At 39.6% G+C, this 22571-nt stretch overlaps 1 pseudogene across 1 annotated transcript in view; it reads right to left on the bottom strand.

The window, feature by feature from the left end:
• Positions 1-499: 499 nt before the first annotated feature.
• The window catches only part of LOC309807950 (hypoxia-inducible factor 1-alpha inhibitor-like), a 223757-nt pseudogene continuing 201685 nt past the window's right edge, over positions 500-22571 (bottom strand). Inside the window, exons 7-8 of the transcript in view lie at positions 3434-3551; positions 500-613 (exon numbers count right to left, since the gene is read on the bottom strand). The product of the transcript in view is annotated as a hypoxia-inducible factor 1-alpha inhibitor-like (transcript). The remainder of the gene's footprint in view (positions 614-3433; positions 3552-22571) is intronic.

A 22571-nucleotide genomic window follows, 5' to 3' on the forward strand; every position in this document is an offset into this window, starting at 1 on the left:
GGTAAAAACCCAGCTTTTCTCCTCCACGAACCAGAACTGTGACTTTGCATGAGTTCCCTGAGCCTCATTTCCACCCCTGTTCAATGGGAAGAATAATTACAACTTTCTCACAATGAGTCTCGTGAAAAAAATAAGGAGCTGTATAAATTCTGGCAACTACGGTTGCAACTACAGCCAGTGAACCTGCCATGAAGAGTGATGATGATGATGGTGGTGGTGATGATGCCATTGATGGTGTCATGACGATAATGGTGATGATGGCCATGTTGATGATTTTCACCACGCCTTACCATGCCGTCCTAATCTCTACACCAATATAGACTGCAGACCATCAGAAACAGAGATGACAAGGCTTCTACTTTTTAATGTCTCAGAAGTTGAATTTATTCTATTAGTTAATGTAGGAATATAAAGAGAATTAACTCATTACTCAAGAGAATGATCACCAAGGAGCAAAAAGAAGAACTCTGTGGACAGAAAAAACAGCTGTGAGGATACATCAAAAAGTAGATGCAAACAGCCTAAGATAACTCAGCATCTGATACTTCCATTGGGAGATGGTTCTATCAGAGAACACTGCTGAGGTAAATTCACTGCTATAGTCAATTTCTTGCTAACATAGGAATTAAGTGGAAATAGAAAACAGAGCTTCAGTTGAGTCTTAAAGGCAAATAAGCTAACATTAAAAATGAAAGTCAACTATTTATTCAGCTGCTCAGGACATAAGGTGATCACTGGACTAATAAACTAGTTTCATGACTTGGAACAACCATTTCAAAACCTTAAGTATGTTAAAAAGCACTGCCATTTTCATTATCAGATTCCCTTGGCCATTTCCAATAGACTTTTTGATATGAGTTCATTTTTCTTATCCTGTGATTCTCAAGTGAAGTTCAATGAGCTTGTCACTTAATGATGACCCTTGGAAGGATTTCAAGGCAAGTAATAGATTGAGCCACCTCTACCTGTCAATCACCCATGTTTTCTTTCAATAGCTGCCCACTCATTCAAAGGCTCTTGGGATGCTTTGCTCAACAGTTCTGCCTTTTCACATTGGTGCCACAGTGTCCAGATACTTTCATCAGCAAATGTACAGTTCTTTTTACTGTAATAGGTTGGAAGTATTTATACTGCAAATTTCACCATTTGACCATATTAGTCCATCTTCCTGACCTGCTCATCTTGCTCTTTTCCATTGATCTAAATTTTCTCTTGTCTTCAAGATCTAGTACAATCTTGTCTCTTTTCCTCACTTTAACAATTATCATTCTTACAGCTACATCCTTTTTCTGTTCCACATAATACATACCATATGTAATGACATATCTGTGCTGTAGCAGTTGTGTGTCCTGACAGTTAGAATACAGTCTCTTAAGCCATTTAGCTTTGGGATTTTGAAGGACACTTCTTATATATATTCAGGCAAATTACTTAAGCTTTCTTTGCCTTGGTTTCCTCATCTGTAGATAGGGAAAATGGTAGCATTTACCTCATAATGTATATAGGATTTTTTAAATGCCTGACATACAGAAAGAATTCAATTGTTAGCTACCACACCACTGAGTTTACTATTCCACTGAGTTTTTGTTTATTTGTTTTTCTCTCCAGTTGGGTTGTAAACCCTTTGGGGCCAAGAACAGTAGCAGATGTAGTGTGACAAGTCCTAGAACCTGAACCCACCACTTACTAGAGCCCCAGTTCCCTTTTTATTCTTGTCACCTCATTTTTCAGAGAAGGAAACTGAGGCCCAGCGATGTCTAGATTTAAGATCACACAGCTCTGTTGGAAAAACTAAGGGTTAAACCCATTAATGTCAAACTTCAAAGACTTGTTCTCTTAACTCCTCTGTAATATCCCCCTTCCTTCTTTACATAACCACTTTGAGTACATCAAGTGTAGAATAAGTGTTTATTGATGATTATTATGCAAGCTGTGTTTCCTTATTATAATATTGAACAATACACAGCAAATATATACTATTTTGGTATTTTTTTTAATATCTGAAAATTTACTGGAAATAAGATTGCTACTCAGAAGCTTAATATAGGTTTCCTCAAGTATGGAATGTTTTGCCACATAAATATTCCTAGACAGTATTCATGGATCAAAACCACTTAAAGTGAAGATTGGAGCAAACCTCAGTCTTACTGGAATGAGCCTTTTGAAAAAAACATAATGTATCGAGAACCATAAGTAGAGTGCTGAAAGCAATGTTTGCTTTGCTTAATGGAGCAAGTCCTAAGTATTTGACATTACTCTTAACAGTAGTCACTAAAACAGTTTCCAGTAAAACTTAGGTGAGGAAATTAATCCCATAATAACAGCATGCATCCAGGTTAGGCTCAAATAATAGCAATGTGATAGCATGGAGAATAGTGGCTTTAATTTGTGCTTTAGAATGTATTGGGTGGGTGAATTGCACACACTGAAAGTGTGTTATTTCTTAGCCAATTTTATTATTTAGCAATAACTTTGAAAATATAATACAATAGGTAAGTTCTATATAACGTAAAATTATCAAATAATAGTTTTTCAATCTAAATACTACTGTAATCAATCATTCAATCAATATTTATTAGGTATCTACTATTTCATACCTGGAACTTTGTTGCTAGGTTCTGAGGATACCAACTTATAAATTGATGTAGTTCTTATCCTCAAAGAGCTCATTGAAGAGTGGGAGAGATCAGTAGATAAATAATTTTAATTAGAACATGATGTAAAAAGTTCTATGTGACATCGACTGCTGTATGTGCACAAAAGTCCACTTCATTTTTCTTCTGGGAACATTGCTAGAGTACATTTCCCAGACTCCCTTGCAGATAAGTATGGTCATGGGACTGAGTTCTTGCCAATGCAATATGGAAAGAAATGATGTTCGACACTTCTGGCCCATAGAAACCATCCACAGGTTTTATTCTCTCTCATTTCCTCACCTGCTGATAAACAGAACTCTGAGAACTTCAAGGCTGGCAGAGCCACAAGATGGAAGGAACATGCATCTCAGAAACTCTGCTCACCAGGCTGTCTGCCAAATACTCACACTGAATGCTTACCTGAATATGAAATAAATATCTACTGTCTAAAACCATTGACATTTGGGGGTTGTTTGTTATAGCAATTAGCCTACTCTTACTAACACATACTCTCTACAGAAAAGATGCTTACATATGCCAAGGACACACAAAAGAGGGAGGAAGCACTTCTGCCTGAGCTACACTCTAGAGGTAAAACTCAAACCAGATCTTTAGGGCCATTTTCTCTTTACAATGGACAAGTTAAAAGTGCTCAGATAGCCCACTCCATCCTTTAAGAGTCTTACCAAAAATGAGACATGGTTCTGTTTTGCTCTTTCTAGATCCGAACACTCCAGAACCGAGTACTTACATATAAAAAATGGCCAATCAGAGACATGATCTAGTGAGCTGCTTACCTTAAGAGGAGAGTTGATGAAGTCATGGCATTCAGGATGGCGGGCCCCTCCCAGCAAGTGAGTGCTTATGTGAGATGGTAAGAGCAGCTCACTGACTATAGCTTGTGATTTCTGCCACCTGAGAAGAGAAACCATTTATACTCACACGACTTACTGTCCATATTAATATGACTCAACTGTTCTATGGTCTTCATCAGCATAATTAACTACTCCAGGGATCTCCTGACAAGAAGATAATAATTGCAAAGAACTTTATTGTTCATGCTAGGAACTTCCTGAACAATACCTCAACTCTTTATTAGAAAGCTCAAATGACAGTTCACACTCCAAGGTATTTGGACTCAACTCAACTTTCTCACCTTGCTATCTACCAATACTAAACAATCTGAGCATGATCATTACCCACTGCTAATCAAGCCTACTCATTGAGAGACCCATCTTCAAAAATGTCAATAAATGTCCTGACAACTTTTCCCTTCCCCATCTAAGAAGCTACTAAAACTCTAGCAGGGTAGACAAGTTCCTCCCTACTATGTAAGTAGTAAACTCAACTTTGTCTTATCAACAGGTTGTATGGATGATCTATTGGTTTCCTAGGGCTTCTGTAACAAATTACCACGAACTGGGTAGCTTAAAAGAACAGAAATGTAATCTCTCCCAACTCTGGGCACAAGAAGTCTCATATCAAGTTGTTGGCAGGGTCATGCTCTTTCTGAAGGCTCTGGAAGAATATCCTTCCTTGACTCTTACTAGCTCCTGGTAGTTGCCAGCAATCCTTCACACTCCTTGGCTTGTGGCAGCAACTCCAATCCCTGCTCCTGTCTTCACATAGCATCTTCCCTATGTATCTTTGTCCAAATTTCTCTCTTCTTATAAGAACACTAGTCATTGGATTACAGCCTAATCCAATATGACTTCATCTTAACTTGTTCATATGTACAAAGACTCTATTGATAAATAAGGTTACATTCACAGGTTCTGGGTAGACATGAATTTGGGAGAGAACACTACTCAACCAGTACAGATGATATTTTGGAAAGCCAGAATTTTACTTCCCTCTTCTCAATACTAGAATGACTTAAACATCTTTTACTGTGGATAGGATCTCTTGTTTTTAAATTAGACTTAAAATTCAGATGCCACTGGAGAGAAATACTGGTGCTTAAATTTGCATGAAGCTGTAAATGACTGACATTAGAGTCTTTCCAGAAGGCAAGTTTTACAGAGGAGGATGGCACAGAGAGAACAAGAGGCTAAAGAGTGCCCAAGGGAATTCTGGAACTATCACACACACACACACACACACACACACAAACAGAAGCCTTACAAATTTGGCCAAAAATATTAATACTAGGGCTTCCCTGGTGGCGCAGTGGTTGAGAGTCCGCCTGCCGATGCAGGGGACACGGGTTCGTGCCCCGATCCCGGAAGATCCCACATGCCGCGGAGCGGCTGGGCCCGCGAGCCATGGCCGCGGAGCCTGTGTGTCCGGAGCCTGTGCTCCGCAACGGGAGAGGCCACAGCAGTGAGAGGCCCGCGTACAGCAAAAAAAAAAAAAAAAAAAAAAAAAAAAAAAAAAAAAAAAAAAATATTAATACTAATTCTAGGACCAATATTTTATCCTCTTTTGCCCTACTGTGATGGCAGAATTACTACCTTAAAATATTGGTCATTTGAGACCAAGGCAATGTATCCTTAGGTAGTCCAGCCTTTACATGTAATTAATTTGGAGACAGATGACACATTAAGTTATTATACATTAACACTTTAGTAGGATTCTTTAACAGATAATCAGTTATCAGAAATATCAGTGTAAAAAGTCAGAAGAGGGCCCTAAAAATACATAAACTCATGATATAGCTTCTTAGTTTCTTTCTTTTTTTTTTTTTTTTTTTTTGCAGTACGCGGGCCTCTCACTGTTGTGGCCTCTCCCATTGCGGAGCACAGGCTCCGGACATGCAGGCTCAGCGGCCATCGCTCATGGGCCCAGCCGCTCTGTGGCATGTGGGATCTTCCCAGACCGGGGCATGAACCTGTGTCCCCTGCATCGGTAGGCGGACTCTCAACCACTGAACCACCAGGGGAGCCCTTAGCTTCTTTTTTAATTATTATATTTATTTTTTTAACTGAAGTATAGTTGATTTACAGTATCATGTTAGTTTCACATGTATAGCATAGTGATTCAGATTTTTTGCAGATTATATTTCATTACAGGTTATTACAAGATATTGGGTATCCTTAGCTTCTTGGGGAGGAAGGTGCTATGGGAGACACCCCTGGTCACCGAGTAACAGGCAAGGATTCTTTAGAATTATAACATCACAAGGCAAATCAACAATTTATCAACGCTTTTTGTATGTATTTGTCTAATGCCTAGTGTTATCTTTACTCATTACAATTCTTTTAATACTTCCCGAACTTTGCCACGAGTAGTATTGCACATTGAAATTCTGAAGTTTCGGGCCTCCCTGGTGGCGCAAGTGGTTGAGAGTCCGCCTGCCGATGCAGGGGATACGGGTTCGTGCCCCGGTCTGGGAGGATCCCATATGCCGCGGAGCGGCTGGGCCCGTGAGCCATGGCCGCTGGGCCTGCGCATCCGGAGCCTGTGCTCCGCAACGGGGGAGGCCACAACAGTGAGAGGCCCGCATACCGCAAAAAGAAAAAAAAAAAAAAAAAGAAATTCTGAAGTTTCTTTATGCTTCGGATGTCTACAAAAAAATCACCTGAGAGCTCAGCAAAAGTCAATCTTACTAACCCTAGAAGCCCTGTCAAATTATCACTGCAAGCAGAGAAGAATGAACCCCCAGCAGATCCTTGATTAACCTATTCACTCATTCCACAATACAAAACTTCTGCTTCAAACTCTGAGGCAAAATTTGCTAATGATTAATATCAGCTGATATTTCTAGTTTGTCTGAAAACTGTCATTTTCCTCTTTTAAAATCTAAAACACGTTACTTTCCCTGGGATTTTAAAATGCCTACTATTTTCCATAAGCTATTCAGTGAGTTTTTTTCTGCAAGTATACATGCAGAGTTTTATTTATTTCAAATATTATTTTATTTGTGTGATTATGTCTTTGTATTGTGTATTTTGTATGTCTGGGCTTAAATATGAGTTTATTTCACATGACAAAAAAAGAAATTATAACTATCTTGAGTTCCGATTCTCTTTGGGGCATATTTATTTAACCCTCTCCAATTAAAAAGAAATTCTTGGGCTTCCCTGGTGGCGCAGTGGTTGGGAGTCCACTTGCCGATGCAGGGGACACGGGTTCGTGCCCCGGTCTGGGAAGATCCCACATGTCGCGGAGCGGCTGGGCCCATGGGCCATGGCTGCTGAGCCTGCATGTCCAGAGCCTGTGCTCCGCAGCGGGAGAGGCCACAACAGTGAGAGGCCCTCATACTGCAAAAAAAAAAAAAAAAGAAAAAGGAAAAAAAATTCTTCTCTTGTAGAATTTCTAAAAATAAAAGTATATAGAAGGCAAGAATGTATAGCATGGAAGGCAGCATGAAGGCAAGAAGGGACAACGCATTCATTTTATGAGGAGACATTTTTTCGGAACAGACTTTCACTACTGACAACAAAGACTGAAATAAGAGGAGCTTAATACAGGAGATCCCTGAAAACCAGGCTAAAATGTTTGGCTCTTGAGGATTTATATTCATGTAAGAGATAGGCAACAATATTAGGCCTGAAGTGGAGGGGCTGCTAATTGACAGCTGATCCCTATGTAAATTCAACTGTCAATCAAGTATCAATGTCATTAAATTGTATATTTTGTCATTTTGCATATCATCAACAAAATTATTTCTACAGAGTTGAACCTAGCCTTAACACTAAAAGGACATTTGATTAACAATGTATAAAAAGTTAAGCACTCATTCATTGATTCACCCCTTTGTTATTTGTTTCCTCAGTACCATTTGTGTCCTAGAAAAAGTGCTATGAATGATACAGTATCTATACTTCAGATGATGATAGAATAATGATTAAAACTAGGCTCTTGACCTCAAGGAGCCCAAAGTTCAGTGAAAGGATTAAACTAGCTTTCCTACTGTTCAATGTAGAGAATAAGCAGTGCCATCTGAGAGAGGTAAAATGCAATAGGAGTGCAGAAGCAGGAAGGGACACATCTTCCTGGGAAGATCTGGAAAGAGAATGGATAGAACATAGACTTTGCTTTGAAAGATACTTGAAAATGGTGGATGAAATATTCCAGGGTGAGAGAACTGAATGAACATAGGAAACTTCTGGGCAGCAATTCAGTGTGGCTAAAGAAAGGCTTTCCAGAATATGGAAAGCAACTCTTTCCTTAGGAAGTTAGAGGTATGTGAAAACACTGGGTTAAACAAAATGGAAGAGAGGTGGGATAGGGAAGGTGGGAGGGAGACGCAAGAGGGAGGAGATATGGAGATATATGTATATGTATAGCTGATTCACTTTGTTATAAAGCAGAAACTAACACACCATTGTAAAGCAATTATACTCCAATGAAGATGTTAAAAGAAAAATGGAACCAGTTTCTTTATTAAAAGACTTCTCAGAGATTTTGATATGCTAATTTGCATTTTAAATCCTTAAGAGGGTAATGTAGTATACCGCCATTAATAAACTTATTTTACTATGGAATTCACTTCCTTCCCAGAATATTTTAGAGGACTAATATTTAGTGAAGATACATTGTAAAGTGCTTGGTTAGAGCAGAGAGAGGGAATGCTTAGGGGATGTGAGGGCAGAAGACTTAGAGTCAAGCTAATGAATTCCGACTTTCATTTGGTAGGTTTCAGAAAATCAAATCAGTAAGGGAAGCCAATGTTTGCCTGTGCAAATTGATTCATTACAGTATGTATTCAAAACAAAGCATTGGTCAACTGGGAGTCATTCTTATTCTAAAGCATACTAACCAGAGAAAAATTGAGAGGAATTTGCCAATATACTCATTGTGATATTCAAATGATCACAAGCCAACATTGTAAATGTGGGTGGGCAACAGCATGGTTTGGAGATTATCAACAGGAGGATAAGCCTGGAGATCTGATTAAATGGAATTCTTTTTCTTATGCCTCTGTGTCCCCACCCATTTTATTTCCACATTTATGTCATGTTGACAAAACAAATAATATGATAATATAATACATGGGAAATAATTTTCAGTTCTATAACAAAAACATGCTCTGTAGAAATCCACCTTATTTGTATCATTTTCTTTACTGTTATTTTCTGAATATGTCACTGATCTGTCTATAGAAACAGAATGAATGGATTCTAGCCTTTGATATACCTACAAAACTACAGGGAACTAGGAAACCTGGAAGCTGAAGCCAGTCATTTTAGGCTTTAAGGATGCTTTAAGAATAAGGGACCAAATATTTGCAAAGAGGTTTAAGCTCCTTAAAAGAAAGATGCAACACGCTTAGCTCACATTTCAAAAAACTTGGAAAATTAAATTGATTTAAAGAGGAATTTTCTCCCCAGGAGAATCTATTTACGCAGCATCTACTTTCATTGCTCTTGTACTCCATGAGTCATCAGGAAGTAACACAAAGTCATACAAGAACACAGAGTCCTCCTGAGATTTTGAAACAAATGGATTTGAAACTGCTCAGTTGATCCTACCCAGAGGATGATACATACAGGAATTCAGCATAAGGAGAGTTTGATCAGTTCAATTAAATGTAAGCACTGCACCTGTGGAACCTGGAACACAATGTTGCAGTGTGATTTATGAGGCCAAAGTGAGTAGATTTCATTAATTCAAAGCCTTACTATCTTGCATCTTTGCCATGTGGCTAATGTTACTACCATTTTAATGGTGCTTGCAAATAATCTACCAGTGAAATAAGAAACATATTTTTGAACTTTCCACAAGTTTCTTGAGTGCGTACTATGTGCCAACGACAGTGTGAGCCACTGGGAATTCAAATGTGAGTGGGAATCAGTCCAGCTTCTTTAAAAGACAACAAAAACTTGGCATAAGTCCTATGCTAGAAGCAAGCGTAAGGGGCCTACATGAGCTCATGGGAGACACACTATGCCACCTCAGTGTTTGGAAGAGATGAATTTTAAGTGAGTTCTGAAGGACTAGACAGAGTTAGCTAGGCAGAGAGAGCTGGGAGCAGGCCTGGGAGGCAGCAGGAGCCAAGGTCCCTGAACCAGGTGAGGACTCAGCATGTTAGAAGAAGTATAAGTAGTCTGTCTGACTGTTCTGCTGATTTTGATGATTTTGATGTTCTATAAGTTTGAGGACATAACCAGAGGTCAGGAAAAGCTGCCTGTCATGTTAGGGACTATGGGATTTACCTTGAGGGACATGAAGAGATACTAAAATGCTTTTAAGCAAAGTAAGGAAAATGTACAAAGAGATAATAATCATTTAGCCATTTAGGGCCATCCAGCATTTCTCTCCCCTTCCTAACAACACTCTAATTTTCTCTCGGGAATGACCTCTATCTCATTGTATACAATCTTAGAGAGACTGTAATTCCAAGCTCTTCTGTCCTCAGAAACTGAAAGAGTCACTGGAGGCTCCAACTGTCACATCCTTTCTCTCACTACTCTATGATAATCATTCAGAACAAAAGAAACATTAATCCCAGTCAATTGAGGCAAAAAACATATATATGTTTTTCATTTCCAACAAGTGTGCCTAGGCAAACCTATAGAGCAATTCCCACTGACAGGAATTAGTTTATAGCCATTCAGAACGTGATTCTTTAAAATACCTATCTTTAAATTCCCACATATCTTTCTAATTCCTTCCCATATATCTTTTTTTTTTTTTTTTTTTTTTTTTTTTGCAGTACGTAGGCCTCTCACTGTTGTGGCCTCTCCTGTTGTGGAGCACAGGATCCAGGTGCGCAGGCTTAGCGGCCATGGCTCACGGGCCCAGCCACTCCGCGGCATGCGGGATCCTCCCGGACCGGGGCACGAACCCGTGTCTCCTGCATCGGCAGGCGGACTCTCAACCACTGCGCCACCAGGGAAGCCCCCAATATATCTTTTTAATTTAGTTATCAGAGATGGTTTCTCTTGCTGGCCACCAAAGAACCCTAATTAATATAAGCGATCAGCCTGATAGCAGTGCAAAGAATGACTCTGAATGAATACAAAACTGGAGGAATGAAAAACAGTTAAAAGGAAGCTGTCGAAATCCAGGCAAGAAATAACAGGGACCTAGAAGAACACAAAGGCTAGACAGTTTAAATGAAGTGAATGCAAGCAAAATATAGAAAGGGCTACAACTGACAGGACTTTGCAAGTAATCAGACATGGGAAGTGAGGGGAAAGGATGATTCAGGTCACCCGGGTTCCTTGCCTGAGAAACTGGATATGTGGTACTACTATCCACTGATCAAAGAAACACAGGAAGCGGTACCTATTTAAAGATAAAGATGAGGACTTTGTGTTTACACAAATCAAGTGATGCATGCCTGCTGAAGTAGCCTGTCAATGGTTAAATATTCTAGAGCACAAAGAGATTCTGGTGAGACATAGAGATCTGGGCATTATAAGTTGGTAGGAGAGAATTTAGATAAGGAGACAGGTGCATCACCAAGAATAGTATGTGCAGTAAAAACAGGACAGATAGAACCTGGATTTGAAGAAGGAGCAGAGAAAAAAATCCCACAAAGGAAAGCTAATAAAAAGGAACCTTAACAGTAGGCAGGTGAAAAACAAATGAGTCACGGAAATCAAGTTACAAGAAGAAGGAGTGGTCAGAGTGACATGTTGCAGGGAGTTTAAATAAAGATTAAGAAGTGCTTATTGAATTTAATAGACAAGAGGTCATCTGTGACTCTTACCAGTTTACAATTGACACACAAATGCAACATGACAAACAACCCCCAAATCAGTGGCTTAAAACCACAATCACTGATTCTCACTGATGTGGATGCTGCTAGAACAGCTGAGCTAGTCTGAACTCAGCTGGAGCCATTCATATCTGCTCATCCACTTCCTGGAACCATCAAGCTAGTCCAGAAACATTATTTTCATGGCAATCTCAGGGGTCAAGAGGATAAACCCAATCACATAAGCAATTTCAAGCATTTGGTCTTATTGCACTCAGAAACATTTCACAGGCCAAAGCCATGGTTGAACCCTAAGTCAAAGGAAAAGGAAATATACCTCCCCTTTTTAGTTATAGAAACTGCAAAGTCACAGAGCAAAGACCTGGACACAGGGAGGGAAGTAGCATGAGGGCCAATAAAGTAGTCTGCTGCAGTCTGCCCTTCCCACTGCAATTACTCATATCCCTCTCACATGCAAAATACGCTGAGCCTCACTTCAGAAACCACAAAATTTTCATCCAGTCATGTATTAAACTCTACCAGGATCTTGTGATCTATCACATTCAAATGTGACTTCCCTTGATCTGAAGACACTATCTAAAAAGATAAGTTATCTACCCTACACAAATCAATATACTATGGTGAAACAGGGGCAAGATGAGAGCAAAAGCACTCCCATTCAAAAAGGAGAAATGAGAGGGCAGTTCTGTGAGCACTGTAATTCTAAAATCACACTGCAGAACGGTCTGTCTCCTATTCTTGGGGCAGGGAAGGTTTATTAGGCACTAATTCTCTTTCTGGGAGTGACTCCCCTGCACATTGTCTCCACGGATCTGAGCTCTGAAGCACCCTTCTTTTCTATCACACTTCCTTGGCTACATATGAAGAGTACATTGAAAGACAGGACATTTCTATGGCTGAGCAACTTCCTGCCTGGAAAAAGTTGGGGATCCAGTAGTCTCCTTACATTTTGAACAGTCTCAGTATCTTTTAGTTCAGAATGGTAGCAAATAGGGTACCTGAGTTCTCTAAAACATCTAGTGGAATTTTATTAGATAGCTCTGCCAGAGCTCTCCAATAGCACTTTCTACACTGAAGGAAACATACTTTATCTGTACCGTCCAATAAGGTACCCATTAGTCACATGTAGCTGTTGAGCAGTTAAAATGTAGATAGTATGACTGATGAACCAAATATTTAATTACAATTAATTTTAGTAGCCACATGTGTCTAGTGGCTATCATGTAGGACAAAATAGCTGACTTCATTATGTATTTTGGGCATATTAGGCTGCTGTGAGTTCATAGCCTTAACCTTCCTAAAAGCTCTTTGCTCCAACTAATGGAGTCTAAAAGGTACTACCCTAAATTTTTCAGAGGTCTTATCAAAGACCTACAGTCCATGACTATAGACTTATAGGACCTATGGTCATAACCTTTAGTTATTTGAAGGCCTTGTACCTATCAGCTGTACTCTAGGTTTTATCTTCACCCTTGTACCTATCAGCTGTACTCTAGGTTTTATCTTCACTCTTAGGATTTATCAGAATTGAAGATTCTTTTGCTGTCTGGAGAGGCTGGAGATAAGTACCTCTTTCATTTTCCCATCCAACAATTAGGGACTCTATATTCCTTCTAAATTTTGCTCACAATCTGCTCAGTACTTTCTTAAACTTATGACTTTCTTAAAAGTTTCATGAGTTTACTTGTAACCAAACACAAGTAAAAGAAACCAGAATATACCTTGAACATTTTGCCTAGAGTTCTACACAAGTACAAAAGTTCATTGAAGTATATTTTCTATCTTCCCAGTTATTATAATAGACAATGTTACTAATTTCATCACTACGTAGTGTGAGTTGCCATTTATCCACTCCTCTAATTGCTTCCTCATCACTGATTTGCTGGTTCCAAAACTCACGTCACAAATTTCAAATATTTAATATGGCAGCTGCCCATTTTTAGGCACTGATTTTTGTATCAGTTAGCTACTGGCTCAAGAAAACTACAATAATGAACCATCCAGAAATTCAGCAGCTTAAAACAACAATACTCTATTTTCTGGAAATGCAGCTTTGCCGTGGATCAACTGATCCAGGCTGGGATCAGCAGAAATGGTTCAGACCTGCTCCATATGTCCGTCTTCTTCCTCCTGGGACCAGCAGGCTATCCCAGGCATGTCATTCTCATGGAAATATCAGAGGCACAAGAAGGTAAGCCCAATCACACAGAAATTTTTAAAGATTTTTTGCCACCTCACGCCTCCTAGTATCACATCAGCCAAAGCAAGCCACAGGGTCAAACTCAAGTCAAAGGTCAGGGAAGTATATTCCGCTTTAATGGTAGGGACTGCAAAAATCACACAGTAAAGAGTGTAGATCCACGCTGGGTGAAGAATCAGGACCATGCATGCAATCTAACACAGTAACTTTAGCGAGAGAAATGAGTTGAGTAATAATGAGCACACCCGGATTGCAAGACAATGAGAAGTAAATAGGAGGGAATTAGAGATGATGAATGTAGACGGCATACTTCATAGAACCATGGATTACCAGGGTTAGAAGGAAACATGGGCCAGTGAGTAAAACCTCCATTTTGAGGCTTAATTTCTTTCTACGAGAGCTTCAGAAAGTAATCTTCATGTCAGTTCTTGGATGCCTGGATTGACAAGAAACTTACCACCATTCCTGCTTACTACACCTTATATTCTGAGAAATCTACATTCCTCACATCTTTTTCAAAATTCTCCATGAAATAAGTCTGACATGTGTCAGTTACTACTTGGTATTAGTTCTGCTCTTCATGTCAGTGCAGAATAAGACCTTTCCTTCATTTGTAAGACAGCACTCTCAATGCTTGTAATCAACCATAATACCCTGTACTTGCCAAAATGCCTCACTTTCAGCCTAACTTTACCTAGTTCTGTTTGCTGTTTCTCACACAACATAATATTGAGTGTACTTACCTTTTTTATTTGAGCTTTGGGGCACTGCCAAATTTATAATGACACAGCTAATTATCTAGTTTGATAAAAGAATTTGTTTTGCCAATAGGAACATGCTACAATTTTGACAGGTGCACAACAGCAAGATGGTCAGTTCATGAGGAACTTGATGAAGGCTGGTTAAATTTGGTTTTGATGGTGAAATTTGGGTGTTGCATAAATGGACAATTGTGTCTAAAGGATTATTCCATGAGTCTTCTTTGGAAGGAAATACTCCTAGAACACAGGTAATTATTTTATCCTTACCAGTGACCTCAATAAAATCATGAAAATTATGTTCATGCACTCAGTGGATGACATTAACTTAAGTACGGCTGCCTGTAACACAAGATAACAGAAAGATAATTCAAATGAACATTTGATTAATTAGAGAAATAGTCCATCAGAGAAAGGATGAAATACACTAGGGATCATTGTTAGATTTATGCTGAAGGGCTTGAAGCCATCAGAGGAAGAAAAGTCAGAAAGTCTGGTTAGGCATAAGTACAGCATAAAGGATGGGGGTATCAAAGTGGTAACAAGCTGAGAGAGAACCAGTGCTATTTGGTTGCTTCTTCATTATTATTAATAATTAATTGATTATAATGGATAATTAATGATAATAAGCAATAATATTAATGAAATAAATACAGGAGAGGAACTGCAAATAATAAAGCTGACTTGTAGACCAGGAGAGATTAGAGATGAAGTTGGCAGACAATACCATTACATTGGCCTTTTTATTTAATGTTGAAACTTGCTTTCATTTATATTATTGCTCCCTATGAAGCTGGACAAGGAAGTTTTTAGGAAAACTGAGCTCTACTGTCCATTTTTTCATAAACTATCTAAATATGCCAATTTATATTCAAAGAGTATAGGATAGATTCATAGAGGAGAAAGAGATAAGAACCAGATCCATGTTTTTTAATATTATGAAAAGAAAAAAAATCACTCAGCTGCTTACCAAAAGCCGAGCTCTTTTCAGATTCCCATTAGTGTCTGCATGGGATTCAGCCAGTGGAATATTTAATATTAATTTTATTTCTTAAGAGGGCTATGGATTTTTTCATAAGGAAATAGTACAAGTGTGAATATGCTGGCTACATTTGATACTTTTTTCCTGCAAGAAGGTATCTAATGCCAGTAAATGGCTGATATGAGCTGCCTTCATTTCTGAGAAACAGGAGAGATGCCCTAGCCCAGTGCCTTCATATTCTGGATGTTGCTTCATCTAATGTCAAAGTCAACTGGGACCTTATTATTAACACTCATCACGTTTTGGTTTCATTTATTTATGCTAATTTATTCCATGGACTGTTGGTCGTCATCTTTTCAAAATAGCTTATTTCTAGTGGACTGATGAGGGTGGAAAAGCAAAGGGAGAAAAAGCCAATTATCATATACGTCTCAGGCCACAGGAAGTGGTGGTGAAGGATGGCCACTACCTTGAGGTACAGCATGGTGAACCCTTGGCATGAGCATACTTAACTATTTCATGAGTTTACTCTTCTCAAGCAACCCCAAAGAGCCCTGACAGGTAATCTGTGATAATTTTTCCAGAGATGTGAATTTAAATCATGAACTCTGTGAAACTGGTAAGAAAAAAGCAAGTCACTCACTAGTAGGTCCACCAAGCCACTACCCAGTATATGCTCTAGAGTATATGTTCAATGGGGCAAAAGAATGCATGTATATGTATTTACAAACATGGGCTACTTAAAAGTATCAGGAATTATTAATAAATTTACTTAATATTTATTAAGGACCTATGATGGGCTAAATGGCTAGCTTTACTATCAAGTGCAAAACTGACATGATCTCAAGCATTCCACTGTTAATAATAGCTGATATCTACTGAATGCTTAGCACATGCCAGGCACCATTCTAAATATTTTATTCACAATAATTCATTTTATTTTCATAGCAACTCAATGAGACAGGAGTCCATTATTTTCTCTATTTTTTTTCCTGTCAGTGTTATGTAATGCCACATCTCATATCAATAAAGTCAATTCCATAAGTACAACAGTAATCATTGTCATCCAGATATACAGCTCCCTGGTGGGCTGGCTGGGTCTGAGGGTGGGACGAGGACATTAAGAGGAATGTAAGTTCTGTGTATCCTTAGTAATCTTCCATGTATATCCTTGTTTAGTACAGGGCTTTTGATAAACTATGGGAAGCAACAAATTCTTGGGCTACATCAAGAACGCTGCTGTCGCCAGTTAAGGACAGATACATGAGCACTGATAGTCAAAAAGCGGAGGACAAATTTGATGTCTTTCTAAGACATTGGAAGCATGTGATAAGGATGGAAGCCTCATGTTACTCAGTTCTAGGAGTAGAATGGACTCGTGGGCAAGACCAAGTATTTCCTCAGCAGACAACCCTTGCTCTGTGAAAACCCTGGACAGATGGAAAACAGAGACCCCCAGAGGTGAATTGGAGCTGTCCCCTAGGCCCTATAAGCAAGATTTTAACTGGTGTATTACTTACCTATACTCTGTAGCAAATTACCCTAAAACCTAGTGGTAGAAAACAGCAGACATTTATGATCTCACACAGTTTCTGTCGGTCACAGATTGGGTATGATCTTCAATGGGTAGTTCTGACTCAATAGTTTAAGGGGCTGCTGTTGAGGTGTTGGTTGGTTCTGCAATCATTTCAAAGCTTTCCTTGGGGGAGGATCTGCTTCCAAGGAATGGCTTGTTGTACGTGGGCCTCTCACTGCTGTGGCCTCTCCCATTGCGGAGCACAGGCTCCGGACGCACAGGCTCAGCGGCCATGGCTCACCAGCCTAGGCGCTCCGTGGCATGTGGGATCTTCCCAGACTGGGGCACGAACCCGTGTCCCCTGCATCAGCAGGCGGACTCTCAACCACTGCGCCACCAGGGAAGCCCTCTCTATTTTTAAGATGAGGAAATTGAGGCCCAGAATGGATAATTTACCCAAAATTAGTCATCTAGGAAATGACAAACCTAAGATTTGAATCAAGTTAGATTGGCCCAGAGAATGCCCTTGGTCACTTAAGATCCAAGGGTCACTCTACTCCCCTGGACCCTAATTCAAAAACTGCAAACTTAGACACACATTTTTTTTTTTTTAACTCTGACTTAATCACCAGGAAGTAAAATTCCAATACTATTATTATTGTCATCATTTACTAAGTGAACTTTATGTATCAGACAACGTGCCAAACCTTAAAAATAATTGCTAATCCTTAAATTTTTAAAAGTGAGTAGTTTTAATCTTATTTTATAGAATAAATATCTGAAGCTTGGAGAGGCTGAATGACAAACTGATGGCCAATAACTTTACGTGGAGACAGAACAGGAATCTAGGTCTGCTTGTCTAACGCTCCTGTTCTGCTCATACCCAGTGACTCTTAAAAATAAAATAAACTTGCCCTTCCTAGGCTAAATTGAGGCAATGTCAGGGTGGGGTAGTGAGATAAAACTAAGCTATTAAATTCTTTATAGAAAACCTGATCTCTACTTGCCTGCAGTCATTGCTAATATAGCGGGACCAAGAAGAGAAATGTCATAACTTTTGATGATAGAATACATCAGTCAGTAATTCAATCATAGGCAATGGAGATATAGCAGTGAAAAAAAAAAAACCACACAAAATCCCTGCTCCTTTGGAGCTTACATTCTAGTGGGAAGTCAGATAATAACATAAAATACATAATACGCTAGAAGATGGTAAATGCTACAGAGAAACATAATTCAAGGAAGTAATGTAGGGAATTCCATGGGTGCGGGGGAACGCTGCAATATAAGCAGGATGGTCACAAAAGGCTTCACTGAGAAGGAGAGGAGGAAACCACTCAGCTAGAGAAAGAGTATTCCAGGCAGAGGAAACAGCAATTACAACTCTTCTGAGTGGAAGAATGCCTGGCCATGTTGAAGAGCAAAGCTAGCAAATCTGGAATAGAGGAAGGAAGGAGAATTTAGGAAAAGAGAAAAGCAAAGAGGTAATGTAGGTCAGGTACTGAGATGTACAAAACAGTGTGAAGACTTTGGCTTCATCTCTCTCACATGACGTCACTTCATTTTTAACAGAACAGTGTCTCAGCTGCCTTGCTGAGCACAGACTGAACAGAAACAAGGATGGAAAAAGACTGTTGGAGAAACTAAGCAAGAGATGATGCTAAAATGGACTAAGAGTAAAAGCAGTGAAGTTGGTGAGAAGTCATCAGATTTGGGGAATATTTTGAAGGTTTACGTGCAAAGAGTTTGTTGACATACTGGATGTAGGGTTTTAGAGGAGTGGTGGCAAGGATCACTCCAAGCAGATGGAGTTATTATTAATTGGACTGGAGGGACTGTGGAAACTAGGCTAAGAGTTTGGTTTTGGACCTGATAAAGTTAACATTTCTATTGTACATCTGAGTGGATGAGCTGGGATTTGGATTTGTTAAGTCTGGTGGTCAGGGAAGAGCTCTGGAGTATAGATTTAAATTTTGGAATCATCTTCATACAGATGCTATTTACTGATGCTACTAAAAAGTAGGTTCAGATATAAAAGAAAAGCAGCCTAAAGATTGATCCCAGAAAAGTCCACATTAAGAAGTAAGGCAGGGCTTCCCTGGTGGCGCAGTGGTTGAGAGTCCGCCTGCCAATGCAGGGGACACGGGTTCGTGCCCCGGTCCGGGAAGATCCCACATGCCGCGGAGCGGCTGGGCCCGTGAGCCATGGCTGCTGAGCCTGCGCTTCCAGAGCCTGTGCTCCGCAATGAGAGAGGCCACAACAGTGAGAGGCCCGCATACGACAAAAAAAAAAAAAAAGTAAGGTAGATGTGTAGAAAACACAAGATGGAGAGGATAAAAACCAAGCAGGTAAACTGCTTTTAATGTATGAGTTAGTTTTTGCTTGTTCTGAGAGAAGAATAAGTAAGGACATTATTTAAGAATGCTTAAGGGGAAAAAGTGGAATATACTGTTAGGGATATTATGTAATTCAAAAAAAAAAAATTAGAGCAACTAGGTCTCAGAAAAGATGGTGAACTAGATACCCCTAGAGCATCCATTAGGAGGTTTTCATGGCTTCCCTTCTAAAACTCTACCAGTTGTACAACTCAACTCCCAACTTTTATTCAGAGATCAAACTTCCAAGACTCTAATATATGATTGGCCCAGCTTCCCTCAAGTGTCTATCACTTTTCCAATCAACAAGAGCTAAGGCCATACTGTACAAGCATGGTTATCAGAAAAATGCCGTCAGTTCCCCAGAGAAGGGAAGCTGTAACCTTGGTAAAAATTAATTGGAAAAGCACTGGAAAATATGAAAATATTGTATATTTTTGACATCCAGGAATGTTGGTTTAGATATTTAACTTTATTAGAAAATTTTATATGGTTCTTATTATAATAAACTTTCCCACTACTGGTCCAAGGATAAACAATTCAGAGTTTTTTACTTAATGAGATTTCCCTTTAATGTCTGCTTCATGACAATTTTCATAATTCTGCAACAATAGTACAATGGAGTATTTTATTACCTTAATACATTATTTTAATTAAGACGTATGGCTTCTTGGACCCCATTTCACTTAGTTCTTTCATTAAATATACTAATTCCTTAGTTTGCTCAAAGACAAAGCATTCTTGATTAGTCAGACCTACTAAAAATAAATAGGCAGTGTGAAAAAGTGGAAAATGCTAGTTTAGGAATCTAAAGCTTGAATTTTATTCCTGATTCTGCCTCTAACCAGCCATTAGTGATCCTTCTTAAAATAGTTAACATTTTATATCTTAGTTTTCTCATCTCTATGGACAATCTTGAATTTCAGAAACGGCAAACTGTTTCATCTTCATACCAACTCCAGGTGATTTTGTGTTGAGAAGAGCTCTGAGATCATATATAAGATCTGCTGGCAAGGTAAGATTAACCTGATGAGTTACCAAGGTCTACTGGGAATTAGACCTGACCTGCCAAATTTGCCAGGTCCTTACCTTGCAAGAACTAGATGGTTTATTCACTCAAAATGCATTTATTGAGTATGTGCCAATACCCGGCACTGACCGCATCATGCATGGATAAAGACAGATTAAATAAGGTATGGTCTCTTACCCTGGTGAAACTCGTTTTCTAGAAGGTATGATAAGAATTATAAGAGATTGTTTCTAGGGCTTCCCTGGTAGCACAGTGGTTGAGAGTCCGCCTGCCGATGCAGGGGACACAGGTTCGTGCCCCGGTCCAGGAAGATCCCATATGCCGTGGAGCGGCTGGGCCCGTGAGCCATGGCTGCTGAGCCTGTGCGTCCGGAGCCTGTGTTCCACAACGGGAGAGGCCACAGCAGTGAGAGGCCCATGTACCGCAAAAAAAAAAAAAAAAAGAGATTGTTTCTAAAAGTATATTCGTGCTCTGGAACTGTATGAATTCCTGATCTCTCTGGAGGTAGAAAATATGGATGTTACAGAGACACTCTTCAATCCTTTACTTATTCTCAGTTTCCTATTTCCCATATAAGTATTTACAGAGGAATAACGACATACAGACAAACAGCCTCATGGCTGGGTCACCACCCAGCTCTGTGGGCAGGAATGACAAGCAAAGTTACACTGCAAAATGAATCAAGTGAGACAGCACTGATGCCACTGCCTCATGGGGCAGGGCCTCAGCTCTCAGGGCCCACAGCACTGATGCAGGGCCCTAGACAGTAACCTGAAAATTGCTGCCTTTCGACACCAGATGTGGCTCCCACCAAAACTGACATTCTAGAATGGACTTTGCACAATTCCTGTTCCTGCACCACTAGCTTCTTATTCAAAGGTGGGCCTAAGTGTGGGTGTGTGGGGTCATAATAAAGTACCTGTGCATGGGCTGCGAGGTGGATGGTGTCTTCAGTTTCCACAGTGGGCTTTCATTACCTGGAGAATCCTAACACTTCCCTAGCCCTTCCTCCTACCCAATCAATATTGACCTGTCTGGGGCTCTGCTCTTGGCTATATTTTTCTTGTCAGTTAAAGTGATATTGTTTATACATCAATTTCCTGTGAAATGAGTTAGCATGATTCAAGACATCCAAATCTAATCCTTTCTTTGATACCAAAAATACCCCAAACAACAACAAAAAAACCCTGAGTTTAGAAGTATATAATACCCAAACTGTGACGTACAGCAACTGTATCAGCGAAAAATATTACCTTATAAGATCTCTTGACAGCCATCCAGCTGGACTTCTAGTAATACCTCTGCATTACAACATGCTGGAGAAGGTTTTTCTCTTTTCAGACTTTGAAAATAGGCAGGTATCAGTGCCCTTGAATGAAACCAGCTAGAGCCATTGACACACTTCTTATGACACAAACTGGAAAGGGGGTAAAAGCTATAAAGGAAACACTTGATAGCTTTGCCTACTGGAAAAATTACCTGTAGGCCACGAGTAGAACTTTGTTCCCTCCTAAGACGCATAATATAGGTTCCCCTACACAGCCTTTCCTCCATTTGTCTACTCCAAGGAGCCCAATATCTTTGTTTTCTCTGCCTCCTGTTTAGTCAGCAGGTAATTCAAGGAGTGCTTCAAGTGTACCAGTCTTCTACACTGAAACCCTCCAGTGGCCCTTCTTTTCCCCTAGAAATTAGGTTAAACCTCTCAGAAGGGTATGTAAGTCCTTTTACAATCTGGTCCTTGCGGTCCCCTCAACAATCCCTCCCATCACTTCCTCTCCCTCCTGCAAGTCCTCACCTGGAACGCCCTCTCCACCCCTTCTGCTTAATGCTCGATCATTCTAGCTCCCACATGAATGCTTCAAACACTCTCCTCATCCCCTCAGCTAGATTTACTTTCTTCCCCTTTCAAGTCTTCATAGACACATATACTTTTTTAAATTGTTATATTTTCCATGTACAAAATGCAGATTTTAGGTGTTCAGCTTACTGAGTTTTGACCTAGGCAACCACCACCCCAACTGAGGCACAGACTGTTTTCACCACACGAGAAAATTCCTTTATGCGCCTTTCCAGCAAGTCCCTCTGCCTCAGAGGCAGCCACTGTTAGGACGCCTATCACAATAGTTTTACCTATTGTAGAATTTCTTATAAATGGAGTTACACAGTATGTACTCTATTGGGCCTGGTTTCATTTGCTTACTAGCATAATGCTTTGAGACTTTTTTCTGTTACTGTTGAGTGTAACAATAGCTTGTTCCTTTTTATTGCTGAGTAGTATTCCACTATGTGAGTAAACCACAATGCATTTGCTCTTTTTATAATTCTGATTTTTCATTTATTTATTTGTTCACTACCTGAATCCACCAAAAAAATGAGGCATGCCATGCATGACTTTTACCTTTCTAGTGAACAATTACAATGATTCTGGAATTGTCTTATCTCCCCTCTGCATTATATTCTCTG

This window comes from Mesoplodon mirus, assembly GCF_964341445.2.
Source record: "Mesoplodon mirus genome assembly, chromosome: 7".
Classification (NCBI taxonomy): domain Eukaryota; kingdom Metazoa; phylum Chordata; class Mammalia; order Artiodactyla; family Ziphiidae; genus Mesoplodon; species Mesoplodon mirus.